At 42.6% G+C, this 25,137-nt stretch overlaps 1 protein-coding gene and 10 non-coding genes across 11 annotated transcripts in view; 7 read left to right on the top strand and 4 right to left on the bottom strand.

The window, feature by feature from the left end:
* Positions 1–25,137, top strand: part of LOC115057299 (NACHT, LRR and PYD domains-containing protein 12-like) — an 88,682-nt gene that overhangs the window by 26,691 nt on the left and 36,854 nt on the right. The gene's annotated exons all lie outside the window — the stretch shown is intronic.
* LOC115057887 (U2 spliceosomal RNA) lies at positions 9,085–9,275 on the top strand. Its single transcript, XR_003841976.1, has one exon. It is a non-coding gene; the product is annotated as a U2 spliceosomal RNA (small nuclear RNA).
* Positions 11,324–11,395, top strand: trnaq-cug (transfer RNA glutamine (anticodon CUG)). The gene has a single exon. It is a non-coding gene; the product is annotated as a tRNA-Gln (tRNA).
* On the bottom strand, positions 12,716–12,788 carry trnak-cuu (transfer RNA lysine (anticodon CUU)). The gene has a single exon. It is a non-coding gene; the product is annotated as a tRNA-Lys (tRNA).
* Positions 13,041–13,113, bottom strand: trnaf-gaa (transfer RNA phenylalanine (anticodon GAA)). Its single transcript has one exon. It is a non-coding gene; the product is annotated as a tRNA-Phe (tRNA).
* Positions 14,993–15,065, bottom strand: trnar-ccu (transfer RNA arginine (anticodon CCU)). Its single transcript has one exon. It is a non-coding gene; the product is annotated as a tRNA-Arg (tRNA).
* trnap-ugg (transfer RNA proline (anticodon UGG)) lies at positions 16,205–16,276 on the top strand. Its single transcript has one exon. It is a non-coding gene; the product is annotated as a tRNA-Pro (tRNA).
* trnaw-cca (transfer RNA tryptophan (anticodon CCA)) lies at positions 16,805–16,876 on the bottom strand. Its single transcript has one exon. It is a non-coding gene; the product is annotated as a tRNA-Trp (tRNA).
* On the top strand, positions 17,979–18,066 carry trnay-gua (transfer RNA tyrosine (anticodon GUA)). The gene is given in 2 exon segments: positions 17,979–18,015; positions 18,031–18,066. It is a non-coding gene; the product is annotated as a tRNA-Tyr (tRNA).
* On the top strand, positions 19,343–19,414 carry trnaa-ugc (transfer RNA alanine (anticodon UGC)). The gene has a single exon. It is a non-coding gene; the product is annotated as a tRNA-Ala (tRNA).
* Positions 19,731–19,824, top strand: trnai-uau (transfer RNA isoleucine (anticodon UAU)). The gene is made up of 2 exons: positions 19,731–19,768; positions 19,789–19,824. It is a non-coding gene; the product is annotated as a tRNA-Ile (tRNA).

Below are 25,137 nucleotides of genomic sequence, written 5' to 3'. Positions count from 1 at the left end.
AGCAGATAAATATAAACTAATCCTATATAAATTAATCTGATTAGTCTGAATATTATTAACCTCCTGGTGTCCACATATGAGGCCATTATACTTCCACTTAGTGCTGGCAGAAGAGTATAATACATTTCATAATACGTTAGATTCATACGACCAACAACACACCCGAAAGAGAAATTAAAAATGCGTTCCATGCAAGAGTTATTGTCTTAGGAGGTCTTTTTTCTTAAAATAGATAGGTGTCCTGTGGTTCACTTTAATATTACTAATTATTATTAACATTCTGGGAACCAATATTTGAGAACCAATCAATGCTGAGCAGGAATCATCATGGAAAGCAGCTCTGCAGCAGGCTGGGTTTAAAGGTTCTGTAGTGTCGGGGTTATCATGCTTGCCTCACACACTAAACTTCCTTGGTTCGAAATGGGGCAGGAACACCTTTGTTTGGCAGCAGTGGCTCAGTGTGTTGGGGCTTGTTTCATTCCCCAGCCCGGACATCAAGATGTGGAGTGTGGAATGGTGGTCCGGGGGATGGACTCTTTTTCAATTTTCAAGACCGGGCTTAAAACTTTCCTGTATGACAGAGCTTATAGTTAAAAACAAAGTCCATCTACTGTTTAGCTATGCTGCTATAGGCCTCGACTACTGGGGGAAGGACTGAGCAACTTTCTCTCTCTCTGTCTCTCTTTCCCCCTCTCCATACCCTTCGCATGTGCCGACATACTATTAACCATGTCTCTCCGAAATCCCTGTTTCTCCCAGTTCCCAGCATGTGTAACTATTTACTAACCATGCTTTCCCGAAATCTCTGTCTCTCCCAGTTCCTGTCCTCTCTCACCCTGTCCTCATCCTGCAGGTGGTGAATCATCGCTACCTCACGTTCCTGCAACGCCTGCTGCTCCCATATTTCTATGAACTTCATACAGCATCATATGTTCCTGCCTACACCTTTGTTGAATATCCTCTCTCTCTCCCTGAATCCACAGTGGAGATAAAGAGCTGAGTCATGAAGGTTCATCACTTTACTGATGATTTACTGAAGGTCCATTTAAACAGAGAGACTCAGACAGACAGACAGACAGACAGACAGACAGACAGACAGGATTCTGGTCTGCAGAAAGACCACATGGTGACAGTGTGATGAAAGAAGATCAGTGATGTGCAGCTTTCAGTCAGACTGATCTCAGAGCTGTGACAGATGAACCTGATCAGAGAACAAACAGTCTCAGCTCAGATCTGACAGTCTGATGGACGAGGACCAGAATCTGAACATCTCTGAGTTCTTCAGCTGGAATCTGCTTCATTTGATTGTCACATGATCACAACAGTCCTCTGACTGTTTTCTCTCTGTTTCTGTTCTCCTCTCACAGCTTCACTGAGGAGTTTGAAGGTTCACAGGAAACACTGAGTCTTTGCTCTGATACTGGATTTAAACAATATTACTGAAAGGAACTTGAACTGTGTCCAACTGTACTGACCTCAGAGTCTCCAGTCTGAAGTCTAGACTCTTCACAAGATCAGAAAGATCCTTCAGGTCTGAATCCTGCAGGTTGTTCTGACTCAGGTCCAGTTCTCTGAGATGGGAGGGGTTGGACTTCAGAGCTGAGACCAGAGACGTACAGCTGATTTCTGACAAACTGCAGTCCTTCAACCTGAGTAAAGAATAAAAGATGTCACTTTGGGAAGTTCCTGTTCAGAGCTAAAGGTTTAGAAAGTAGAAAGTAGAAGTTTAGGAAATGAAAATCAGCTGAGAAGTCAGCTGCTTCCATCAAGACGTACTGACTCCACGTCTTAAACTCTACCAGCTCCACCTGTGGCTCCATCTGTACAAACTCATGTTCATTCGAGATTCTACTAAACATCCTCAAGTTTTCAAAGACAACAAACATGTCAGACTGGACTCTGGAGAAAAGTCAACACATGGTTCACAACATCTGGAACATTTTCATTTCACTCAGAGGTGACCAAGTTTAACAAACATGCTGAGTTTGGTCTGAATCTCTCAGTCAGTCTGCTTTAGTCACATGACTTTATAGTCATGTTGGAACAAGAAAACACTGAATACACATTTGTTCATGTCAGCGTGGAAAAATGTTTCCTGTCATTGAAAAACTGAAGATTTTTTCTTTTTTTCCTCAAGTTTTAAATCTGTAGTTCAACATTTGTCTGCCACACTGACTGGACTAAACCAGAGAAGAAGAAAACAGTCGTCAGCATGAAGATCCTCAGTGATAATCAGTATAATATCAGCCTGATGTCTGACCTCAGAGTCTCCAGTCTGCAGTGAGGACTCTTCAGAAAACCACACAGATCCTTCAGTCCTGAATCCTGCAGGTAGTTCAGACTCAGGTTCAGTTCTCTGAGATGGGAGGGGTTGGACTTCAGAGCTGAGACCAGAGAAGAACAGCTGATCTCTGACAAACTGCAGCTCTCCAACCTGAGTGAAGAATAAAAAATTAAGATCAAATCATGAATAACCAATTAGAAATGTCCTCAATGATCTTTATGTTATTGTGGGTCATCATCATGTCTCTGCACACATCATCCAAACAACAACACAACACTCAAACTACAGCAGGTCCAGTCAGTGAACTGACCTCAGAGTCTCCAGTCCACAGTTTGGACTCTCCAGTCCAGCACACACCAGCTTCAGTCCTGAATCCTCTATGTGGTTCTGACTCAGGTCCAGGTCTCTCAGATGGGAGGGGTTGGACTTAAGAGCTGAGGCCACAATGTCACACTCAGTCTCTGAGAGTCCACAACCAACAAGTCTGTGATGACACATATTACACAACATGTCCCTGTGAAAAAGGGAACTACATATTCATCTGGAGGGTTTGAGGACTAAAGACTATCTATTGTTTTGATTTTCATTGACTTGAGCTCAGTGAACAGTGAAGCTGGTGAAGATGATCAGTCACTGATACCTGCTGATGTCATCAGTCTTTAGGATTTCCACTAGAAACACAACTAAGTGAATATTTATCTCTGGCAGCATTTGAACCATCTGACAACAAACAGCTGACAGTGAAACACCATCTGAATCAGATTGGATTTTAACACATCAGAAGGATTGATGAGAATGAGAGTGGACTCACCGAGCCTTCCTGCAGTTCCTCACAGCTGGGATCAGTCTCCGTCGTCCCTCCTCTGATGTCTTGTACTTCTTCAGGTCTAACTCATCCAGAACATCCTCTGACATCTGTAGCATGTAGGCCAGACCTGAGCAGTGGATCAGGGAGAGTTTCTTCTTTGATCTGATCTCTGACTTCAGGAACTCCTGGACCTCCTGATAAACTGAGTGATCCTTCAGCTCCATCAGACAGTGAAAGATGTTGATTCTTTTGTCAGGAGACATGTTCATCCTCATCCTCTTCAGTTTGTTGGTGGCTCTCTGGATGGTCTCTGGTTTGGTTTCTGTCTGACCCAGCAGACCTCCTAAGAGTCTCTGGTTGGACTGTAGAGAGAGACCATGAAGGAAGCGGACAAACAGGTCCAGGTGACCATTTTTACTTTTAAGGGATTTCTTCAGGACTGCCATCAGAAAGTCCTCCAGGGCTGAATCTTGGTGTTTTCTTCCCAGGAAGTTGTCCAGGACCTCCTTGTTCCTGTTGGTGTGACAGTGGAACATGTAGACTGCAGCCAGAAACTCCTGAACACTCAGATGAACAAAGCAGTAGACTGTTTTCTGGAAGATCACACTCTCTGCTTTGAAGATCTCAGTACAGAGTCCTGAGTACACCGAGGCCTCTGTGACATCAAGACCACACTGCTCCAGGTCTTCTTGGTAGAACATGATGTTCCCTTTCTCCAGATGTTCAAACGCCAACCTCCCCAGCTTCAGAAGAACTTCCCTGTCAGCCTCCATCAGCTCCTGTGGACTTGTCTCATGTCCCTCATGGTACTTGATCCTCTTCCTCCTGGTCTGGACCAGCAGGAAGTGTGAGTACAGGTCAGTCATGGTCTGGGGCAGCTCTCCTTGCTGGTCTGTAGTCAACATGTGCTCCAGAACTGTAGCGATGATCCAGCAGAAAACTGGGACTTGACACATGATGTGAAGGCTCTTGGACTTCTTGATGTGTGAGATGATCCTGTTGGACAGCTCTTCATCCCTGGACCTCCTCCTGAAGTACTCCTCCTGCTGGGCGTCAGTGAAGCCTCGGACTTCTGTTAGCCTGTCAACACATGAAGGAGGGATCTGACTGGCTGCTGCAGGTCTGGAAGTGATCCAGACCAGAGCCGAGGGAAGCAGATTCCCCTGGATGAGGTTTGTCAGCAGCAGGTGGACCGATGACTCCTGTGTGACGTCAGACACGACCTCCCTGTTGGTGAAGTCCAGTGAAAGTCTGCTTTCATCCAGGCCGTCCAGGATGAACAGAACTTTACAGGCAGCCAGCTGCTCTGCTGTGACCTTCTGTAATGTTGGATGGAAAACATGAAGCAGCCTGAGAAGACTGTACTGCTGATCTCTGATCAGGTTCAGCTCCCTGAATGAAAGCAGAACCAGCAGACTGACATCCTGGTTCTCCAAGCCCTCTGCCCAGTCCAGACTGAACTTCTGCACAGAGAAAGTTTTTCCAACTCCAGCGACGCCGTTGGTCAGAACCAGTCTGATGGGCCTCTGCTGGTCAGGTGAGACTCTAAAGATGTGGTGACATTTGATTGGAGCATCATGGAGGGTCTTCTTCTTAGAAGTTGTCTCCAGCTGCCTCACCTCATGTTGGGTATTAACCTCTTCACTCTGTCCCTCTGTGATGTAGAGCTCAGTGTAGATCCTGTTGAGGAGGGTTCCACTTCCTGTTCCTGTTCCTTCAGTCACATGTTGACATCTGGACCTCAGACTGATCTTATGTTGATCTAAAGCCTCCTGTAGAACACGATCTGCTGACAGAGAAGAGACAACGTTAGACTGAAGACAGAGATTCTGAGGATCTGATGGAAAACTAAAGACGTCAGTCAGAAGTTCAGTCTCATTCTGTTCAGGGCTGGTCTGTAGACCTGGTCTGGTTCTGGATCTTTGTCCACACTGGGGACAGGAGGAGTCTCCTGAAGAAGCAGACTGGTCCCAGTGTGAGGTGCAGCACTGTCTGCAGACCAAGTGTCCACAGTTGGTAGAGACTGGATCCTTCAGGACGTCCTGACACAGAGCACAGCGTGAAGCTTCCTCATCAGAGTCCTTCATCTTCAGCACAGAGTTGGTCTGAGAGGGAAACACTTTCTGACTGACAGGAGACAGAAAAAACAGGATAAACAGTTTGTTCCAAAGCTACAAAATACCAAGTAAATCCAAACACACACCGTCCTTCAGAATCAGTCCTGAAAAATAAAGTCCTGGTCAGGTTTGTTGGTTTCATTATAGGTTTCATGTTTATTATCCAGCTCATCATCACATTGAGTCAAACTGTCAATGGGGAGAACAGGAAGTACCTCACTTTAAAGTGTGTCCTCATTTTGTCTCAGCGTCTTTTTGTGGACAGACCTTCATTCAGACTCTTCTTCCTCCACAGTGGACAGAACATGTAACTGACAGAGATGGGCAATATTTCTAATACATGTCTTTTAAATACAAAACACTATTTTGTAATTTGTATTTTATTGAGATGATGAAAATGCATTTATATTTTGCATCAAAATACTGAACTGTTATGTATTTTTGTATTTTTTGAATACTGTAAAATACTTTCTCTGGAACACTGTGATGAAATGATCTATTTATTTATCTTTCTATGCATGTATAAAGAACAACATCTCTGTTTGTCTGTCTGTGGCCCCCTTGCATGGTCACAAACCTGTGATACCGCTCTCGGCAAAATGTGATTGTGGCACTCATTCACACTATGGGCATGCACACTTCATGCACTCATCACAACACAAAACGTGCAGTGCTGCAGATTGCACTGAGTCCTGGGTATTTGGTGTTTTGTCTGGACCTGTCAAGGAAGTCCTTTCACAGCAAGATGAGCAATCAAATTAGACATTTAAAAATTAGACAATTTTTGTAACCAACCATGAATCCTGTTGTTACGAAAAGCCATCACCTTTGTGAATATCTGACTTTTCAGTAATGGCACCATTAAGGAAGAGTTCCCAAGTGTGGGATCTTTGGTGCCACCAAATAAATAATAAGTTGACTCTGTGTTTATTCAAATATAATAGTCACAGTGCCACATCATCCAGGGGTGCCCTTCATACTGACAGCAAACAAAAATAATCTAAGATGAATATTATGACGGAAATAACAAGACAAAGAAATGCCCATCCGCTGTGGAAAAATTACTAGTCCTGAATGAAAACACACCTCCGGGACACCAAGAACAATACCAAAGAAAATATCCAGGAAGTTTTTGAAAAGTTGTCGATCCAAACACAGTCTGAGCTCTCTGTGGAAAACTGAATATGACTTACAGTAAAATCTGATTCCAGAGCAGCTCTGAACTTTCTGTATCAGGTAGATCCTTCATCCTTTGATACTATCAGACATTACGGTCTGTTCTCAGCTCAGCTGGAGTTTTTCTCTGTTCGTCAAAGTGAACTCTGACCTCCATGTCTCAGTGTCTCAGTGTTACAGAAGTCCACTGTGAGTCTTCGTCCCTCCACAGTCCACAGGGACAAACTGACAGTGAAATAATAATAATGTTAACACTCACCGGCCTCGGCCTTCAGTTTCCCTGCTTCTGCTCCGACAGCTTCAAAATGGAGGCTGAACTCTGAACACTTTTACTTTCAGCTGCTGCGGTTACTGGAAGTCACACAACCCTGCATGGGAATGCGTGTGTTTGTGTTTCCTCTGATATGGGTGTTACTGTGCCTCATATTTCCCTTCTTCACTGAGTCTCCATTTCAACTTGTGTCCAAAGTGGGGTCTTCAAACTATATACTGTTTTTAAACCTGACTGATAGGCCGAGTAATAAACAATCTGCATCATTCTTTATGCTCTTTCCTGAATGTTGTTGTCCCGTTCAGTAAAAACAGGGAAGCGCTCACAAGCAGAGAGAAACATGGCGCCCCCTTTCCTATTGGTGGAAAAATGCACCACGCCAGCCAATCAAAAAATTATTAGGCAGGACGCAACAGTTGGTTGCTAAGGAGAGGAGAAAGATTTTTGGAGTGACAGCAGTAAAATAAAAGGACAGAGATATCGACAGTGAGTTTTTAGATAAAAATAATAATTTGAATAAGAATAACATTCTAAGTTATAAAAATGGTTTGTTAAACATGTCATGCAATAGCATGAGCATTAAGAAAGAAAAAGGAGAAAATAATATAATATAAATAAAACACATGGTAGATAAGAATTAGAATTTCAAAACAATTACATTTTTCAGAATCCATGATTTCATCCATTTTTATTTCTTAGGGTGTTATTTCTATGTTGCTAAGGCTGATGTTAAAACTGTGAAGAATATGCAGCCAGAGTAAATAATAAGAATTGGTCATTTGTGTTTATGTCTAGGTTGATTGTGCATTGATTGTGCAGACGAGTGAAAGTGAGAGCTGTGTGTGTTTCTTCGTCCCTGTCATCTCACTATTTTCCTGTTTAAGGGCACAACAGCAGCATCCAGCTTCTCTGTTGGAGAGCAGTGAAGTTCTGCAGATCCGTCCATTTCCTGAATTTTAGAAGAGAAGATACCAAACAGCAGAATTTATAACAACGTGTTTCTGATTCTGATCATCTCTGTTAGAGCACCATTGTGAAAATCGGTGTGTGTGCAGTTTGGGACACATTAATAAAACAGGGCAGAACCAGCAGATACACACATATACATCTCACTGCAGCACAATAAAGTCCTCTGTGAGTATTGTGTGTCCCACAGTGTACATGACATCTGAGCAGCAATACTTCCACCTGCTGGAGATTTATTGTTACTACAGCTGTAAAATAAATCTATCAGAACATGAACTCAGTCTGTAGAATCCAGAAGATTAATGACACACTTTGTCCTGCTGTTATGGAATCAAATCCAACTTTAGGTTTTCTATATATTAAACTAATGAGCACTGTTTGGAATCAAACAGAAAAGGACAAAGGTATCATTTTCTCTTATTCTATTCTATTCTTTTGTATTCCAAGATGTGAATCATATCGATCCTTCCTGCTGAAAGAGGTTCAAACATCAGAGCTCAGATTGTGAAATCTCTGTTTCCTCTACAGACCTTTTCTATATTTCACCCAGTGTCTCATTCAGAGCTAATGAAGACTATTAATAGCATGAAATCTTCCTCTTCTCCTTCAGATGTTATACCCACAATACTTTTTAAATCTTTTCAATCTTCAGATATTTTTCCAGTCATTGATAAGACGTTAATAAATCTTCCGGGGTTGTTCCTTCTGTCTTTACATCAGCAGTGATGCACCCATTACTGAAACATACCAACCTTTACACTAATGATCCAGTGTGGTTTCCCTTTGCAGGTCTGTATTCTGCCAACTGTGTTTGGAAGTATTACTGCCATGTTTGAGTTGGAATAAATTCACTGACGCTTTAAAATGATCGCGGTACTGATGCTAATCCCGGTAGCCGGTCTATGGCGTTTTCCATTGTATGTTAGCATTAAGCGGGCATAGCGGACTTTATGTTAAGATAAAATGATGGCAGTAATGCTGGTTAAAATGACTTTGAATGCTGTTTTAAATATGCGTGTGTTCAGTTGTGGTTTTATTCTGTGGATGACAAAGTTACTCTTTCATTTCATTATTCTCTCTTTCGGTCGAAAAAAGCCGAGTCCAGTCGAGGAGAGCCGAATCTTCAGAGAATCCGTGCAGACAGGGGGGTTATTTTGATGGACACACCATGAGGCCAATCACATGAGAGGACAAACTGATGTTTTCACAATAATATTCAGCTGGTAAACTGACATAGATATGAAGTTTTACAGGTGACCAAGAAGAGACGTTTTCTTTGCTCTACAACGTAACTTTGTGAAAATAACATGTCTGTGGTTGTTCTCTGATCCCTCCTTCGTTTCTTCATGTCTTCTGTTTGTGTCTCTCTCTCGGAGTGATGTTGTTACTGAAGCCGACTCTGACCCCTCACTGAGCGGGTCGGTGCGGAGAAACACTCCGTTACCTCCGACAGCTGAGCGGTATCGCTTCTCGGCCTTTTGGCTAAGATCAAGTGTAGTATCTGTTCTTATCAGTTTAATATCTGATACGTCTCCTATCCGGGGACCATATATTAAATAGATTTTTGGAACAGGGAGATGGAATAGGGGCTTGCTCCGTCCGCTCCACGCATCGACCTGGTATTGCAGTATCTCCAGGAACGGTGCACTCCCTCTGTGTGTTCAATACAAGTCCTGTTCAGCTCAACATCACCTTAAACACATGATGTTGTCTTCATGTGTGTAACGCTGAGTGTACAGAGTGTTCATGTTCAGTTTATGGTTTTAGAATCAGTGATGCATTCATGTAGAAACATCAGTTTAATGTTGCTGATTTCATCAGGTTATATTCTGCTGACCAGACTGAATCAATAAAGTTTTGTTTCCACATGTCGTTTAAATGTTGGTTGTATGTTGCATTTGTCAGCTGAATCCACAGAGTGACTGAAATGATGAAGTAAATCCAGGAAAGGAAAAACATTTGGCTCTGTATCTCAATGTAGATTTGAACAAAGAGCTCCAGCTGAAGAAAACAATGCTGTCTGTTTCCAGATGATGAAGAACTCAGTTCTCAGTTGATGCTCAGTTATCTCCATCTAGTGGACAGATGGTAGAAGTTGATTCCTGAAAAGAGGAAGTGACTTTTCCTCAGATCAAACTGTTGAAGGAGAACGAGCAGCTTCTTCCTCACTGACTCACTCAACCTCTGTCTCCTGGGTTTGGATTTAGGTCTGGGTCTGGGTCTGGGTCTAAGACCAGGTGGGCCTGCTCAGAGTCTTTGTGTTGGATGTGAGCTGCTGAAATCTGTGAACACCATGAGTAACTGCAGTGAAAATACAAATATGCACTGAAAACGTGCATAGCAGCTTTTGTCAGAAGTTGTTAGTTGTGTTGTGTTAGTTGTAACCAATGAACCATGACACAATTGAACATCATCTGTTTTGCTTCATCTGCTTTTTAGTGTCCAGGACACAGAGGAAGAGGATGTCTCCACATGCACGTTTGTTCTTGATGTTTTCACTCACTGTTTAAAAAAAAAAAAAATACAATTTAATTCATCCAAGTGTGATCTTTTGTTGTCGATTCACATTTTCTGTATGGCTTAGTCTTAAAATTATAATGGTTGTATGGTCAGCTCCTGCCTCATCAGAAGAAGTGGGATGGACAATAAATGCTGAATGGACTGTTGCTACTCTGCTTTCTCCATCACTATCAGACCACGAGTAAGTCAATAGGAATTACAAGCAAAATCAAGGAAATCCAATAATCCATCTATGCAAAAAAAGAGCATTTGAATCATCAAAATATTTCCCCAACTGACACAAACGTGATGCTTTCCCTCCAAAACTTATTTAAGTAATTCTTATATAGAGCTTTCAGTTGTCACCCCACCACCCCAAATGTAAAACTGACATTTACGAATATGGAATGATGCAATAACAGCCAAACAAGTACTTGGGTATGTGATTTTATTTATATTTAGCATGCAATGTCTTAGTCTCTGCTGTCTGTTCCACAGAAGAACATGACAGTTCAGCGGTCTGACATGAACCATGTGACCACCCCGCAGTGAGATCAGGGAGTGTCGGGACTCTTCTCTCTCTGGGACACTGGATCTGTCTGTCTGTATCATGTCAGAAACTCTGAAACACTCTGAACTCCTCTAAAACACGCTGGATTTACTGATATGAAAGTGTCCACCGGTCCACCAACCCACCAGCGGTCCATGATGGATTGTCATAGAAAGACATCAGCTTTAATGAAATACATTGTTGCTTGTGTAGAGGCCCCTTTAACAAACTCTGCGTTCACCATCAACAGGTTTCAAAGATATTTAGAAATCATTCACGATGGCAGATATTTAGGATAATTCTCGCTGGAATAGCAGGCTGCAACAGGAAAAGTTCCGCATGCAGAACTTTTGGGATAGGACATCCAGTGTGTACAAATAGCAGAGGATGGTTTTGAGCCTTCGACCACTGGGTTATGGGGCCAGCACACTTCCGCTGCGCCACTCTGCTTATTACATTCAGTTGTCAGTGTTGCACAAGATAAGTACTTGCTGTGCTTCATGATCAACGCTGGAGATGGTGGGGATTGCCAAAGCATGCACTCTACCACTGAGCTACATCCCCTGCATGGTGCACAATGCCCGCTGGAAACTAATGTTTCTACATGAATGCATCACTGATTCTAAAACCATAAACACTGTTTTTGGGACATGGTTCCATGGTGTAATGGTTAGCACTCTGGACTCTGAATCCAGCGATCCGACTTCAAATCTCGGTAGAACCTGAATCTTACCAGTGAAATGCTCTACACGTGTGGGGAAGTGCAAATTTTGAGCCTCCATGCGATCTAATCAGGCAGTCATTGTGTATTGTGGACTCACTTTGATGGGCTAATTTTCAGCAAATTTTTCGGTTAATTGTTCAGCATCCGTCGTCAGAATGGCCGAGCGGTCTAAGGTGCTGCGTTCAGGTCGCAGTCTCCCAGGTCGCAGGTCGCAGTCTCCCCTGCGTTCCAGCCCTCGTTGGTGCCTGCTGCACCAATGAGGGCTGGAACCCAGAGAAAGTAAAAGAGTGAGATGGAGGAGACCTGTCAGTGTTTCAGTATAAACATACATCATACAGCCCTGACCACTGTTGTATCCAGGCAGAGCTGACTGATTCTGACAATGGGACCTTAAACTGGCCTAATGGAGAAGGCGTCTGATCAGAAGACTGAGGGTTTGAGTCCCTTCGTGGTTGGGCAGTTATGTATTAAAGGTTATACCATATTTAATGGTTCTGGTGAAACCAAAGTAGAGGAAAGGGGCAGTGCAACTGCCGTAACATCAACATGTAGTGGCAGTAATCAGCTTAAAAACAAAGTACGCCCCTGGGTGGGCTCGAAGCACTATCCTTTCGGTTAACAGCCGAACGTGCTGACCGATTGCGCCACAGAGACACATTGACTTCTCCATGTCCCAGTCTGCAGTTCCAGCTAGAATTAATGTTGATTGAGCCAACTACTGTCTGCTGTTCTGGAACCGGATACTCATAGTTCAAATCCTGGACAAGCCCAGCTGTTGCCTTGCAGTTGTCAGGGGAGCTAACTCTTATTATATGGAGCTGTGTGAGGTTGACAGGACAGTCATGGTCACATACTCTTCTCTCCTCCAAACCTTTGAGGTTTTTTTTACCCTGACCGAAAATCAAACCCGGGCTGCAGCAGTGAGAGCTGATCCAGCCACATGCAATGGTGGTATAGTGGGAAGCATATTTTCATTGTGACATCATCAGGTGATGTATCAAAGGCAGCAGCTCTTCAGACTCACATCACAATAAGTTTTGTGTCTTATTTGGCTCCATTTGGTGGAAGCTGTGAATCGCAGGATTCAGGGGGAATACATCCATACATACATCTTCACTGAAATAATGACACCTGTGAGACAGCTCAAAGCTGTGTCCAAAGGTTTGGAGGAGTGAATGGCAGAAAGATGTCTTTGAAGCCATTTGGACACACAACCAGTCAGCGTGCAGCATTCAACCTCACAATATTTCATGTGGTTGTGGTTGAAAGACGAGGCAGAATATTGGAAATGTAACTTTGGGTCTAAAAAAAGCTGCTTATCACCTAACGTGGGGCTCAAACCCACGACCCTGAGATTAAGAGTCTCATGCGCTACCGACTGAGCTAGCCGGGCTGCTAGAAATGCAAAACATCCTCCAAAAAAATCGCCAAAAATCATTTCAAAATAAAAGCCGGTTTAGATTATTTTATTTGTATCTTTAGCTCAGAAGAAAGATATGTTTGACAACCTTTTGGACACACAACCAGTCAGCGTGACACATCCAACCTCACAAAATTTCATGGTGTGGTTGAAAGAGGAGGCAGAATATTGGAAGTGTAGGTCAAAGAAACCTGAGTTTGCGCTTCACTCAGGTACCACCCCTGATGCCGAAACCCGGGATTGAACCAGGGACCTTTAGATCTTCAGTCTAACGCTCTCCCAACTGAGCTATTTCGGCTGGCTGAGCCCACTAATGCAGGATGTTCTGTTCACCATCCACTTCTCCAAAGTCCCACAGTGAAGGCTTCAAATGCACATCTCTCACAGTGTTATCATGCCAAGAGAAAGAACTGACTGATTCTGACAATGGGACATCACCATGGCCCAGTCTGTATTTTTTAGCAATTTTTTGGATTTTTTTTTTTTTGCAAGCAGTCCAGCTAGCTCAGCCAGCTAGCTCAGCATGAGACTCTTAATCTCACGGTCGTGGGTTCGAGCCCCACGTTGGGTGCTATGGAGTTTTTTGTTTTTTTTTTTTGACCCAAAGTTACCCAGCAGAACATAAGTCTCGTATGGGATGAGGATGTGAGACCCCCCACATATTCCCTAGCAAGCTGAGCTATCTGATCTCAATGATGTTAGTGATAAGAGACGGCTTGACATGACGGGTTTCAATCTTAAATCCCTTTGAGGAACGAATGGAAAATAATCCTGTTGTTTATGAATAGTCTGCTGCTCTTATTTCATTTCTTGTGGTTGTCCTGCAGAGTTGGTTGTCTGACTCTTCTCTGTGTTATTGATGCAGTTAAAAAGCTTGTTTCGTGGCTTCTTTTGTCACATTTGCTCCCTTTGTGTCTGACAGAGATCCTGAACCTTCCCATTGCTGGATGCACTCCTGTGATGTGTGTTGGCCAATTCATTTCAAATGTTTCTAAATCTGTCAGGTCATTTCCCATCTGTGTTCTTTGATCTTATGGTTAGCACTGTGGACTTTGAATCCAGTCATCTGAGTTCAAATCTCAGTGGAACCTCTGCCATCTGATTCAGTGTGATAGTGATTAAGAATAACACCCAAAACAGATGCTCACCGACCTCTGTGGTTAGGTAAAGGTCCAAAGAGGATGTAGATCAGTGGTAGACGTTCATCAAAACAAAAGGCCACTCAAAGCAGAACGGCTGCTCAGTCTAACATTCAGACAACAAATTGACAACAAACATGACGAGGTGGCCGACGACTCTCTCCTTCATTGCTGATAGATACATTAATGTGAGCAGTGAACTATCCGTCTATTCACACACAGTCCAGGTCGCTGCATGCTGAGGTGGCAGAGTGTTTAAGGTGATGGACTGCTAATCTACTGTATCCTGTGTGTGGGTTCACATCTCATTGTCTTCTGTGTTCAGCTGTCCATGTTGCAGCCTGCTATTCTAGGTAGAGTAATCCTAAACGTCTGACTTCAGGTCCATATATCAATCAAACCTGTTGAAGTTTAATTCAAAGGTTATCTGGATGTGTTGTATCTTCTTTCAGAGTTGTTGTCAGGTCATTAAGATTAAATAAGGAGCTTACAACTCCAATACCAGTTAGTCAACAAAATATGATGAGCCAAGTCCACTGTGGCAAATAACAAATTTTCTTTAGCATAAAATAAACTGTCACATTAATGTCCTGAATGTGCTGTGTGTAAATAATGAGATCCTGGGTTCAAATCCCAGCAGTGCCTTGCTCCTAATGTTAGATGTTGTGGATAGAAAGGACTCATACATGGAGAGCACAAAATATAAAATAAATTTGTCCCCAAAATACACATTACAGCAGTAGAGGTGAAAGGAAAAGCAGCTTCCATCAGAGGTGGGATTTGAACCCACGCATCAAAGGGGAAAATGCAGAAAGATAAACATGAACACACACTGAACGTTCCTTTACATTATGAGACATGACTTCAGCTGGAAAATGTCAGGAGTTTTTCAAGCAGCACTGATTTACAGGAAACGACGAACATTGGATAGTGAACAGCTAGCTGTTGCTAAAAAGCAGTTAGCAGAGGATGGTTTCGAGCCATCGACCTCTGGGTTATGGGCCCAGCACGCTTCTGCTGCGCCACTCTGCTGTAAACCACCCCAGATGGGACTCGAACCCACAATCCCTGGCTTAGGAGGCCAGTGCCTTATCCATTAGGCCACTGGGGCACAAAAAAAACCTCATTATTTACACACAGCACATTCAGTCACTCTCTCTGACCAGTCACTTAACTGCACAGTCTTCATGTCTCCCAGCAGCTCCTTGTTGCTAAAGTCAGATGTTGTAGAAAAAAAGTACTTCTGGGTTTTCATCAGCTGTTCATCAGATTTCCTGAATGTTAGAAACTCAGTGCTGCTTGCAATATAAAACACAGCTGCTCTACATGAAAAGTGATACAACAGTGGTCACCTCCTGTCTGGAGGCAGACTCATCACTGTGCTGGATGAGGCTGATGAAAATAAAGACCTCCTCGCGTGGGTTCGAATCCCATCCTCGTCGGTGTTCAGCTGGCTTTAGTCTGTCTGAGTTGTACCCTGCTGTTGAGCTGATTAAAATGTGGTCGTTGCCCTTTTTTAACAGGAGACAAACTTTGTTAAGAGTCATGATGGTCACTACACTACAGAAACTGCATGCACTCATTCATTTGAAGCGAACGTCAGAGTGTGACGTATCCATCTGTGTCGCGTGGGGCATCAATGAAAGGCAGGAAATGACTTTGATCTCCAGTGACGTCACACATCCTCGTTCAAGGATTTGAGCTTTAAACCACTAAATTCTCATTTTTAACTAAAGCTGTGTCTGTTATAGACAGAGACATGCAGATCTTTTCCTGTTGCAGCCTGCTATTCCAGCTAGAATTATCCTAAATATCTGCCTTTAAGGCCATCGTGAATGATTTCTAAATATCTTTGAAACCTGTTGATGGTGAACTCAGAGGTTGTTAAAGGGCCTTTTCCCAAAGCTTAGCTTGCATGCTAGTATGCTAATACAGGGGAATTAGCTCAAATGGTGGAGCGCTCGCTTAGCATATAGAGGTATTGGGATTGATGCCCACATTCTCCACAAGACTTTAAGTTGCACCAATGGCCACCATCACTTTGAGTTACCGATGTGGGATAGATCCTCAGGACAGTTTTGTGCTTTGCTTTACCGTGTTGTTTCTCTGCAAGCCTTTGATGGAAGTTCAGTCCACAAAATGGTTGTATCAAATCTTCATCAAGTTAGAGCGTGGTGCTGATAACACCACAGTCATGGATTTGTGACGAATGTGGGCATCGATCCAGCTACCTCTCACATGCGTGTCAAGGGCTCATTGGTCTAGGGGTATGATTCTTGCTTTGGGTGCGAGAGGTCCCGGGTTCAAATCCCGGACGAGCCCTTCACATAATGTGTCCAAAAATCTGCACCCCTATTCAACTACCATAAGTATAGTATTAGGCAGAAGGTTAGGTATCTCCAATTAAGGAAGAAAGTCTGACATAAATACACAAAGAAAAAAAGCAAGCTTGTGGGTTCACAAGATTATATCAGGGTCTGACCTTTTCCTGTTCCATCAAAGGAGATGCTGATTCTGTGATGTCACAAAGGTTCTAATGACATCACAGAGATCAAAGACTCCTCCCATTTTTTTCTCATGACCTCCACAATAGAGTGCACTCTGTTAATGAAGCTCCAAAGACAAACGTAGTGTGTCACTTCCTTGAAGGTTTGAATGATGTGTGAGTCTGAAGAGCTGCTGCCTTTGATCCATGTAACAGTGTATCTTTCATCCAAAGTCACAACTTTGAGAAGTTAGACAATGTGAGACATGTGGCATTATTGCAGTGAAACGGAAAAACATCAGAAAAACACGTCCTGCTGCACCACAGAGGATGTGAGCGTTTACCAAAAGTGCAAAAAGATGATCTGACCCTGACATGAGTTGAACACGCAACCTTCTGATCTGGAGTCAGACGCGCTACCATTGCGCCCCAGAGTCTCTCAGAAGCACACAACTGTAGGAGTTGAAACGCAGCAAAACATATTAAATGACCAAAATAAAGATTTGAAGAAGGAAATACACATAACAGTCTGTGTTTTTTGTCAATTTTTTGGAGGATTTTTTGCAGTTCCTCATCAGAGACTGGCAGCTGGACACACATGTCAGGATGGCTCAGTGGTCTTTTGGAGCCCACTGAGAGACGTGCTGTGTTTAATCTACTTTCTCTTATCCAGTATACATCGACCAACAATGACTGCTAGAGTCAAATATCTTAACATCAGTTTGAACCAACATGAAACTAGCTGAGGTTTAAATAGTCTAATGACAGCTGCTGGTCATTGATACTCTGTGGGGCAATGAGCCAGTGTGTTTGGCTGCTAACTGAAAGGATGGTGGACAGGAACTTGCAGAGAGATGCTGAGGTTGTGAGTTCAAGCCTCAGCTGGAGCATCTGGCAGTCTGTGGATTACTCCTGGAATGAACTTAATAAACTTTGCACCAGAGTGTAGGAAAAAAAAAAAAAAAAAATTCTGTGATGTGTTCACACTGTTAATGAAGCTCCAAAGACAATCATGGTCCTGCCAGATAACTTCGCGTTCTGCTGACAGAAGAAAGAACCCAACTGGGCCAGGAGCCAAATGTTTGTTGGATCAGGAATCCTGAAATGTCTCTCTTTTGTGCAGTCAGGATGTCCAAGCAATCTCAGACTGTCCATGTTTTACCAGCAGCCCTACAAGTTAATCGGTCTTTTTCTTTGTCCTCAGTAAAATAAACTACATTTAAAAGCTTCACAATGTGAACAAGCTTCCAATGACAACCGTCCCAAGTAAAGTCTCCATATTGTTCAACTTTTGCCCAAATGATTCAGTTGTGCAACTAATTTTCACTCCTATGCCGATGATCCCCTCCAACGAGACAACGACCTTTTGTTACTCAGTGTGATTCAACTTTGTTAAGATTTGAATCTGTGATTTTTGTTTTGGTGGCCATCAGAATTTATAATGAAACTAGTTCAGTTCTAACTCAGACGTGGCTGGATTTGTGAAGTAATGGCAAATCTGTAAATATTAGTCAAAGAAGACAAGAAGACAAACGTCTCCCTTCGATAGCTCAGTTGGTAGAGTGGAGGACTGTAGAGGCTTACAGCTGAAATCCTTAGGTCGCTGGTTCAACTCTGGCTCGAAGGAGGTCTTTCCTTTCGTCGGCCTCATCCAGCACGGTGATGAGTCTGCCTACAGACAGGAGGTGACCACTGTTGTATCACTTTTCATGTAGAGCAGCTGTGTTTGCAAGCAGCACTGAGTTTCTGACGTTCAGGAATTGAAATCCCAGTCTTCCACAAGACAGGCAGAGATCCTGTCCACAAAGGAGTTTAAACAAAGAACATCCCTGGGTGGGCTTGAACCACCATCCTTTCAGATAACAGCCAAACACATTATACATTGCACCACAGAGACATGTTGAGAAGATAAAAGCGATGAACTGTGGATGGCAGCCTGGCATTGTGCATCAATTTGGAGAGCAGCAGCGGTCAGGTGGACAGGTTTCCTTCAGCAGTTCTGCCCTCTGTGAATACACCTGTTTGGTCACACCCTGTGTTATTGTTTTCACCAGCTTGAGGAATTGGTTGTCACATTTGTTGCTGCTAACAACCTTTTCAAAAGAAAAGCTGTCACAAAAAGAACAACAGCATCAAACGCACGAGTGTTGAGCGCAGAGACTTTCGATTTGCAAAGTTTAACAGGCTGTTGATGGTTTCCGTTTTTAACAGATGCCCCTTGACAAGCAGAGAGATCAGAACTCATCTTCCTTTCTTTTGGCTGGAACTACAAAGCCTCTTCAGTTTTCAACAGCATTGTCATCCATTGGAGGACTGTTTGGAGCTTCATCAGCCTCCTCACCAGGGTGAGCATTCTGGGAAGTAGTGGAGTCAGGGTCAGGTCCTATGACAGTTGTTGCATCAGCTACATCATCCATTTAACGTTTTTGTTTTGCAGAACGAATCCTCATGTTTCCCTCAATGAAGGAAAGATTGGTTGGCACGAATGGGTAGGTTTTCATGGCTGAAAAGCCCATTTTTCATGTTTTTGAACTTGTGAAATGTGCTGATGTGTGACAGAATGCTGATTCTGTGATGTCACAAAGGTTCTAATGACATCAAAGGGATGAAAGACTCCTCCCACTTTTTTGTCATGAACTCCACAGTCACTATGGTTCGTTGGCTTAGGGGTATGATTCTCGCTTAGGGTGCGAGAGGTCCTAGATGAAAAAAGACTTCATGAGGACTGAGACTGAGACATGAGACTGCAACACTGTGCAGGGGAAGTTAGAAGTCACAAAAGGTTTATGGAAATACTAAAAGCACCAAACTTTTCATTTTCACATTATTACACTTCTGGATCGCTGTCTCCTCTTCTTCCTATAGTCTGGGGAAAAAAACTGCTAAAGCTACCGCACCATCCAGGGGATGTAGCTCAGTGGTAGAGCGCATGCTTTGCATGTATGAGGCCCCGGGTTCAATCCCTGGCATCTCCACAACTTATCTTGTTTAAAACGTAGACAATTTTTACGATGAGAGCAGAGGAGTATCTTACGAGTATCAGTAACAGAGCCGGTCTCAACAGAGCCTTTGTTTGGGTGAGCTGGCTCGACAGTCGAAAGCTCCAACCAGAGATAACGAGTATCACGACGTTATCAACTTGTTTTGTCGACCCAGGCTTTCCTCAGCAGGCTCTGTGCATGTCCACATAAAAAAGGGACCTTTAGATTTTCAGTCCAACATTCTCCCAACTGAGCCATTTCGGGTGTTACTGTTTGTTTCACAGAACGTGTCAGGAGGGACAAGTCACGGGCTCCAGTGGCGCAATCGGTTAGTGCGCGGTACTTATATGACAGTAACTTGCGGAGTGATGCCGAGGTTGTGAGTTCAAGCCTCACCTGGAGCAGCTGATTGAGCTTTTGGAAGATTGGTATCTTGTTGCAAAAAGTTGAAGCTCAAAACACAAACGTAGTCAAACGTAGTTCTGCCGACAGAAGCAACAAAACTGGAACTAATTTTCACTGCTATGCAGATGAACCCCACAACCTCTCACATGCTAAGCGAGCGCTCTACCGTTTGAGCTAATTCCCCTGGGCTGGCATGCAAGCTAAGCTTCGGGGGAAAAAAAGTGAATAGATCGAAGGAGGCAGACTGGGTACTCAGCACTAAAACAACATTTGAAATTTGCTTTACTTCCACTGATAAGGAAAACTGCTGGGAGTTAAAACAAGCAAGGTTAATACTGTACTGAAGATCTTCCCTCTTCAGCTAGTGCAGCTTCAGTATGGCATTTTTACGATTGTAATGATGTCATCTTCAAATCCAACAAACTTTGGATAGCTAGCTGTTGCTAAAAAGCCATTAGCAGAGGATGGTTTCGATCCATCGACCTCTGGGTTATGGGCCCAGCACGCTTCCGCTGCGCCACTCTGCTCATAGGACCCCCAAAGCGAAGTACTTGTACAACAGCCAACAACATCTTTCTGCCATTTTCTTGTGGCAGGTCAAACGATCCTTCTGCAGCTGGCGTTCAGGTCGCAGTCTCCCCTGGAGGCGTGGGTTCAAATCCCACTTCTGACAGAAACTGCTTCTCTTTCACATCTACCGCAGCAAGGTGTTTGGGGAAAGTCCTGATGCTTAGCTGCTTAAAGTGTCTGTCTTGTAAACAGGACATCCTGCATCCAAACCCAGCAGAGCTTTGCTGGGGTTTGGATGTAAATCAGATTTACTTACTGCTCTCAGAACACAAGTCTGTGCTTCAGTTCGGGAAATGTTGATGACAAATTCACTCACTCAGCTGATCTGAAGATATCTATCAAAACTGGTTTTAATACCATCCAGGACAACCGCAAAGAGAAGCACTTGTACAAAAGGAAGTCGTCTGTGTTTCATAATTGAAATGATCAGTATTGTATTGTAAGAAGATGCTGTTGTTTTTGTCAGTCAGCACTGCCCCAACAAGTAGCACTTACTGAATTCAACAGTCAAATCAGTGCTCAAGTTAAGGTAACATTTGTGACTTTCAATTACTTCCTCAACCCTCACCCCCCATATCACTGATAATACCTGCTGTCCTGGTGATTGAAGAAAAGAAGGAATGACATTCCTCATCTTTTTTGTCCAATTTCCAACCAGGACAACCCCAAAGAGAAGCACTTATGCACAAAGACTTCATCAGTGTCTCTGATTGGAGTGATCTGAGTTAGATCTGAAGAAAACATGGCTCCAAGAATTAATGCTGTTTTTGCCATTTAAAAATGAAAGGGGAAAAAGAGAGCAAAGAGAATAGAAACATTCATGGAGAAAATAGTCATCAATGTCCCATTGTCCCTAACTCTGGTGATTAATGATTAGGGTAGTGTTGTTTCAACTGATCTGAAGAAATCTGTTAAAAATGGGAATCTTGATCATTTTGTTGAAATTCTAACCAGGACAACCTCAAAGAGAAGCACTTTTGCACAAAGAATTCATCAGTGTTTCTGATTGAGGTGGTCTGAGTTAGATTCTAAGAGTCTAATGGGAAATGGGTAAAGGAAGGAAAACTTCTGAAATCACCAACACTACCCCAACTAATAGCACTTACTGCTCTCAGAACACAAGTCTGTGCTTCAGTTGGGGAAATGCTGATGACAAATGAATAGATTACACAACTAATCCTGCTAACTAATTTTTCCTCAATATTCCAACCAGGACCACCCCAAAGAGAAGATGTTGTTGAATCACCAATGTCTCTGATTGAAATGATCAGAGTTAGATTCTAAGAAGAAATGGCTCCCAAACCTCCTGTTGTTTTTGTCAGTCAGCACTGCCCCAACAAGTAGCACTTAACGAAATCAACAGTCAAGTTAGTGCTCAAGTTAAGGTAACATTTGTGACTTTTAGATTACTTTCTTAACTCCCACCACCCCAAAATTGATAGAACCTGCTGTCCTTGTGATTGACTTTTGAAATCACCAACATTACCCCAACTAATAGCACTTACTGCTCTCAGAATACAAGTTGGTGCTTCAGTTCGGGAAATATTGATGACTCATTCAGCTGATCTGAAGAAAACTGTTTTTTTTTTTTAATTCCATCCAGGACAACCCCAAAGAGAAGCACTGATACAAAAGGCATCAGTGTTTCTAATTGAAACGATCGGTCTTGTATTCTAAGAAGATGTGGTTGTGTTTGTCAGTCAGCACTGCTCCAACAAGTAGCACTTACTGAATTCAACAGTCAAGTCAGTGCTCAAGTTAAGGTAACATTTGTGACTTTCAAATTACTTTCTTAACCCTCACCCCCCATATCATTGATAGCAGTTGCGGTTGGGGTGATTGATGGAGAAGGAATGGCATTGCTCATCATTTTTGTCCAAATTCCAACCAGGACAACCCCAAAGAGAAGCACTTATGCACAAAGACTTCATCAGTGTCTCTGATTGGAGTGATCCGGGTTAAATAGCTCACACATGATCTCCCCCAAAGAGTCTTGCAGCCACTTCCCTGTTGTGTCTGAATGAAACCACTCCCACCTGTCTACTTTGTTGAGACGGTTTCAATGGTTCATATCAGGAACAGACAACAATCCTCTTAAATTCATGAGGTCCTTTAGCATATGGTGAGAGGGCAGCTAACTGTGGTGGTAAGACATTTATCAAAACTGGTATTAATTCCATCCAGGACAACCCCAAAGAGAAGCACTTGTACAAAAGGACGTCATCAGTCTTTCTAATTGAAATGATCAGTGATGCATTCTAAGATGTCTTTGTCAGTCAGCACTGCCCCAACAAGTAGCACTTACTGAATTCAACAGCCAAGTCAGTGCTCAAGTTAAGGTAACATTTGTGACTTTCAAATTACTTTCTTAACCCCCACCACCCAAAAATTGATAGAAACTCATCTGCTTGTGATTGGCTTTTGAAATCACCAACATTACCCCAACTAATAGCACTTACTGCTCTCAGTCTGTCAAGTCTGTGCTTCAGTTGGGGAAATGTTCGTGACAAATTCGCGAATTTAGCTGTTTTAAAGAAATCTATCAAAACTTTAATTCCTTCCAGGACAACCCCAAAGAGAAGCACTTATGCACAAAGACTTCATCAATGCCTCTGATTGGAGTGATCCGAGTTAGAGCTGAAGAAAACATGGCTCCAAGAATTAATGTCCTTTTTGTGAATTAACCCTGAAAGGGGAAAAGAGAGCAAAGAGAATAGAAGTCAGATTGAGCTCAAATTTTTACCTCACATGATCTCCTCCAAAGAGCCTTTGCAGCCACTTCCCAGTTGTGTTGCAGTTCCAATGGGCTCCCTTTCAGGCTTTTGCCCATCTTATACCTGAATGAAACCACTCCCACAGCTCCCTGTCTGCTTTGTTCGGGCGGTTTCAATGGTCTTGGTAATGGTTTCTAATGAAGAACACATTTAGTCCATCAGGAACAGACAACGATCCTCTTAAATTCATGAGGACCGTTAGCATATGGTGAGAGGACAGCTAACTCTGGTGATTAATGTTGCTGCAGCTGATCTGAACTTATCTTTTCAAAATGGCCATCTTTGTTGTTGTTTTGATTCTAACCAAAACTTTTTTCCACCAAATTGTTAAATAAACTCTCTGTCCTGGTTAATCCTTGGACGGAATGAAAAACATTTGAAATCACAAACTCTGCCCCAACTAATAGCACTTACTGCTCTGAAAACACAAGTCTGTTCTTCAGTTGCAGAAATGTTGATGACAAATTCATAGATTTAGCTGATCTCAAGAAATCATTAAAAACGGGTCAAATTTCCACCAGAGCAACCTCAAAGAATTAGAGTTAGAATTAGAATGTTTTTATTGCCATCATACACAACGTATAACAAACTTTAAAGACAACTCTGTGGTACAAAATATAATTATAAAATAAGAAAGTTAAAAGATGAAGTAAAAAATATATATACAAAAATATATTTACAAAAGGAGCCAGTAAGAATATATGTACAGTTGAGAATTAGCATGACTGTAGATAACGGTGGAAATAAATAAAAAAGGAAAAAAACAAAAAAGTAGCTATTACTGAATTTAACAGTTAAGGTAACATCAGGTAAGAAGAAAGAAAGGACACATTGACAGAACCACTGTGCTTCATACCAGGACACAGCAGCGTGAATCATGAATCATCATGAATCATGTTCGGAAATGTTTATGACAAATTCATGACTTTGGCTGATTTCAACAAATAAATATAAATAAATAAAACATTTTGTCCAAATTGCAAACAGGACAACCCCAAAGAGAAACACTCATGCAGAAAGGAATCAACAGTGTCTCTGGCTGATGTGATCTGAGTTAGAAGACATTGATTCTTTACTTCTTTATTGTCTTTGTCAGTTAACGCTGCCCCAGTAAGCAGCATTTACTGAATCCAAGTGAATCAAGTCAGCAAACACGTTGGATAATTAATTGTGACTCTGAACTTTTTTCCAGTTTGTTGAATAAATGTGTTGTCCTCCTTCAGCAGGAAGTTTCTGTGGTCTTGGTAACAGTTTGAAGAACAGAATGATCAGACAACGATCCTCTTAAATTCATGAGGACCGTTAGCATATGATGAGAGGACTGTTAACTGCAGTGATTAGGGATCAGGCTTGTGTTGTTGGAGCTGATCCCAAGAAATCTATTTAAAATAGCAAATCATCTTTTTTTTTTACTGAATTTCTGAGCAGGACAACCCCAAAGAGAAGCATTTATGTAGAAAGTTAACAAGCAGCTGTGTTGTGTTAGAAATACCAAACATGTCCAGAAAAGACAGACTGTTCTGTGTATTTCCCTGAAAAGTTGCCAGACTGTGTTCACACCTTGATTACTGCCATCACAGTTCACCTTTTGTGTCTTTCTTTTGTCATCCCTCACAAAATTTTATTTGATGGCACAGAGGCACGAATAGAAAAATGGCGAGGGGGGCTGTGACTTGGTTCCCATCATTCATATTAAAGAGCCGTTCAAGAGACTCTCTGTGATCTCTGTGAACATAAATCTTTACCTCGGTCTTCTGATCCAAAGTCAAACACCATGTCCTTTGGGCCATGTGGGGTCTGAGTGTGGCCCATTTTAATGTCCTGTTGTCAGTTTAGTGTCTGTTCTTGTCATATTTCATTGCTTCAACATTCATCAGGATGAAGGCAGCATCAAGCAGCAGAGGTCAGTGTTGGCCATGACCTGATCAGATCCACCTTCTGTGGAGGAGATCTGAAAAACCTCACTGA

Source organism: Echeneis naucrates, chromosome 2, assembly GCF_900963305.1.
Source record: "Echeneis naucrates chromosome 2, fEcheNa1.1, whole genome shotgun sequence".
NCBI lineage: Eukaryota > Metazoa > Chordata > Actinopteri > Carangiformes > Echeneidae > Echeneis > Echeneis naucrates.
Note: the sequence above shows the minus strand (reverse complement) of the source record. Positions and strands in the feature narration are given on the sequence as shown.